The sequence below is a fragment of the Tupaia chinensis genome, unplaced genomic scaffold, assembly GCF_000334495.1.
Source record: "Tupaia chinensis unplaced genomic scaffold, TupChi_1.0 Scaffold000362_1, whole genome shotgun sequence".
NCBI classification, from domain to species: domain Eukaryota; kingdom Metazoa; phylum Chordata; class Mammalia; order Scandentia; family Tupaiidae; genus Tupaia; species Tupaia belangeri.
In genome coordinates this window covers 5,920,922-5,925,745 of record NW_006159859.1, presented here as the reverse complement: position 1 = coordinate 5,925,745, position 4,824 = coordinate 5,920,922, and positions in this window count along the sequence as shown.

Below are 4,824 nucleotides of genomic sequence, written 5' to 3'. Positions count from 1 at the left end.
AACCACAGTAGATCATGTGGGGATCCAGCACCTTAACCACTATGCTACTTGCTGGGCCCCTTAATTTTATTTTTAAAGGTGGGAATAGTATCCACATTTTTATATATTTCAAATCCCATTGACATTTATTTAGAATGCACTTAGAAATAAAATATAGTTTGAGTAGCAAAGCTTTATTTATTATGTTATTTAGACTTGACATAAAAATCATTTAATTATGAACTATTTTAGTTTTAAACTTTAGGTAATATTTAAGCTTTAATACTTCACGTAATATTAATTTAATACTTAATGTAATATTATTATTAATGATGCATGAAAAAATAATAATGTAAGCCATTTTATTTAAACCCTATCATTCTTGTGATTAATCACCAGAATTAAAAATAGGAATAAGCTAATATGTAAAAAGTCTACCATGTCTCTCCCAATTTTACCATTAACCATTTCTAGCCTTCAAAGAGTCTGAATCACCTTCTCCCATTTACTCTTTGTCCCAGATAAGGTTTATATACCAGGTATTGAGAGATATGTGGAAGAGTGGGGAAGACATAACGAACTACTATCATTGAATTCGATTTTTTTCTCAAACTTGAAAACTGTGGAAATTAATTAATGTGCCTTCTACTTGATTTTTATAAAAATGTATATATTAGTTTGAGAATTGGAGATTTCCAAGTCCTTATGTTTAGTAGGGACCAGGCATTTCCTTTTAAAATGCCTCCTTCTCATTTGTTTTTCATTCATTTTTATAAAAGGAAAAAAAATAAAATATACATTGGGTCGTTGGAAAAGTCATGACACATTTTTATATAGGAAAATAGAAAAATACGTCATGACTTCCAACAACCCAAATACTTGTAATACATGATATATTTTAAATGTATATTCTGTTTATAAACTATAAATGTGTTATATGTGACATTAATGTTATTGTTTATATAAAATACTAATGTAGGTACATATATATATATTAGAAAACATATATTCAATAAATTTTTTCCATTTTATTTTGTTGACCTAAAATGTTTCAAATCCTTTGGCTTAATTTGGGTCAATTAGCAAGAGTCATTCTTTGAATGCTAGTGTTCAATTAACATGGATTTTGAAAGACTAACTTGTTACTGTTAAGATTTCAATCTAATGTTTCTCTTGCTACTTCTTGACTAGTTTCTAAGCCATGAAGCTCATATTGAAATCAGCATGTGGTTTCGATTGGATTTCCTCCAATATGGCAGCAAAGAAGAATAGTTTTAATTCCAATAGGAGAAGAGCTTCTACATGAAGTCTTGGGGGAAAAAAATCTGTATTAGGTTCACATTCCAGATATACTGTACCGAAGCAAATATTTTTAGGCTTTGAGCTTATTTAATTAAATTTACCCTGCTCTTACCCCTCCAAAAGGGAGGAGAAAAAATATTTTATTTATTTTTTTGTGAAAGTGAAATAATTTCTTAGAAGCATTGAACAAATCAACATACAAAACCCCATTAAACTCCATGGAGCAAAGCCCATGTCTTAAATGAAGAGTTTAACTTTGGGTTTAAACCAGGGCATGTCTTCATTCATGCAAGTGTCCCACACAAACTGAACCCAGTAACACAGATAAACCCACACACACCAGTACTCATGCCCCGACGTGGCCCACCACACAGTCAAATCGCAGCTCAGAGACTTAAAAAACATGCCTGACACATGTGCATGCTCCACATCCTGACAGGAATGGAGAAGAGGAGAATTGATTGCAGCATGACTGTGCTCTACTCAGGTGGTACTTTCTTCTCTTTCTCTCTCTCTCTCTCTTTGGCAAGTGCACACGTCTTTAGCAGTTAAACAAAAGAATACAGATCCTCTTTATAATTTTCTTATATTTCTTTGTGATCTTTATTACGCAGATTTATCAAGAACTGTAACTTTGAAAAACAGTATGTAAATGAGTAGACAAAATCCCTGGACTATTTTATCTGACGTCTTAGTCCACTAAAATTTAATTCTCTGCTGATGATGTGGTAATGTGATTTAGAGGAGGTGCGTTAGAATTGAAGAACATGACAGTAAAATCAGTTATTAGATACATGACATTGGATAAGTCAACACAAATCAAGTTTTTTGTAGCACCCGGTATTCCAAGCAACGCACAATGGAATGAATGGGGCAAATCCATGGACTCGGCCCAGCACGCCTGACCAAATGAAACCACAGCACAATGTGGTTTTATTTATTTCCAAGGGAAGGGGGAGAAAAACGCACACACAGTAAATGTTCTCATCCTTCAGGGGTTCCCAGAGGGAAACAGAAGCTCCCTTCATCCCAAGCCCAAGTATAAAATCACCTTCTTTCAGCCAAGTTTAAAGTAAATTACAAGAGGTGCTTGCCTAGGCCAAGTTCAAATACCAGCATTTAAGAGCACCTGCCTGCCAAGCTGCCTACCTTCAACAAGTTTATTCAAGGAAGGTGTAAGTGCAGCTTCCTGAAGCCTCAGGGCAGGGGTAGAAAAGGCATTTCTCAGCAGGTTTATGGGTATCACTGATGATTACCTCTTTAAGTGTGTATGTGATACCAGTTCCCTATGAAGAACGTGCTCATTCATCCAAGGGGGTCGGTGGTTCCTAGGCCTTAAAGGCCAGATAATGTGGCTGTTTAAGCACCATCTTGCTACTGTTTTCATTAGTTTATTCCATTCTTTCACATGGTCAGAAGGTTTTAATTTTAGTGAAACATTCAGTGACCAATAGTACTTTTATTTATCTTTAGAGAGATTTTTACTATAGGGCGCATGTGTTTGCTGGAGAGACAGAGAGACAGAAAGGGAGAAATCCCCTACCCCCCTCCATGGGAGGATGGCCATGCCACAGTCCCTTCTCCAGTTTTCTCTTGGGATTTTGGGCACACATGCATGCATGCCCAGTGTGAATTTTAAGCCACTGGATCTGGGCTTCAAATTGTGGTTGATTACTTGGGAGTCCAGCGATATAACAACCATCATGGTGTCTGCTGATCCTGACCAATAGCACTTAGTTCTTGCTGCATATTAGAACTCAAGAACACTTTCAAAACTACTTTGAACAGCTTCATACTAACACCCATCCTCAAAGTCTTCTTTCATCTGGGCAAAGATTCTGACATCAGTGCCTTTTCCAAAGCTCACTGATGATTGTAATTCACATGCAGGGCTGAGAATAGCTGAATTACATAAACTTTTAAATTTTTATGATTCTTAATACTAAATTTGGTGCAAGATTCTGAAGTGAAAAAAATTGGCAATATTGTGAGAATGTAGAAATAAAAGAAGATAGGAAAATCTAAAAAAAAACAGTAGGTATGTAGAATGACCCCTGAAAGGATTGACTGAGTTAGGTTACATATTCTATTGTTTATCACAGGTTTTGTGATTGGTGTTCTCCCAGTGTCCTTAACCTATACAAACAGAGAAATGAAGCTACACTATACAATAAGCAAAGATCAAGTAACCTGATAAGAAAACATAATATTAACAGAGTAAAAACATGACTCAAAGTTCTTATTCAGGCCCCAGAACACTGAGGGTATTTGTAAGTTTTTTTAAGCTTTTGAATATAAGATGTAGTGTGAATAAGAATTATCAAACAGCATAAAAACTAGAGAAAAAGAGGCATCTTATATTGGAGAACATAGTGAGATATAAAAAATCAGAATGAAAAGGATGGCACATACAATATTGGGAAAAACTATAGAGATAAAGTTAAAAATTAATACATGAGAAGTTTCTGTGTAACAAGATTTTATCAAACAGCCATGGGTACAACTTATTAAACTTAAAGATGCTATAATACTTATTAGAGTTCATGAAGTTCAAGAAATATCAAAACAAAAAGTATATGGAAAATCCACAAGGATTTTGGGGGAGGGTGGGAGAGAAGGCAAAATAAATAAATAAATTCTTTGAGTCAGTGCCCAAATTCTCAGTTAACATGAAAAAGTAACAAAGTGATCTGGAAGTCTCTGAATGTTCATGATGGAGAGATGCCAAGAATGGAAAGAGTTGATGGTGGGAAAGTCAAATGAGTTCCAGTTGTAAACGATTTGTTCCGGAAATGCGTTTTAAGTTCCTCTCACCTCCCACCAGCCCTAAGTTTCCTCTTGAGCGGAAGAGAGACCATGTCATGAGAGGAGTGTAAGGACACAAAGAACAGAACACACAGGGCGAAGAATTCCAGCTTCCACCCTGGCACAGTGAGATGCCCATCAAAGACTTTGAGTAAGAGAGTAAACAGCTCCAAAAATATCTTAAAGTTACTCAGACAGCTGCGACTGGATCAGATTGAGAATGGCAATAACGAAAGTGGAGGGAATTAGGAAGCCATTCTTGGCCTTCTAGAAGATGTAAAGCATAGAATAAAATGGCAGCAATGGGCAGGGAGCAGAGAGGGGCAGGACAAGACAAGCTTCATAGCTAGAGCAGGCAGACTTTGGAAAAGCAATGATTGTGGATATAATAGAGAGATTGATGTCAAAAGATGATTTGCAGGCTTTTGGTGTGTGCACCTAGGTACAGAGAGGAACCATATACTGAGATGATGAAAATACTGGATTGGCTGTGAATGAAATCAAAAGTTCATTTTTGAACATGTTAAATGAGAGACAAGTGGAGATGTGCTATAATATGAATGGGCCTCCCAAAATTCATGTGTTAGAAAGTTAATCTCCCATGCAGCAATGTTGAGAGGTGGGACCCTCATGAAGATTCATGTTGTTATTTCAAGAGTAGGCTTATTACTGTGAGACTGGGTGTCTTCCAAAAGCAATTCAGCCTCAGTTGTACACACACATGATTATTCTCTTTCC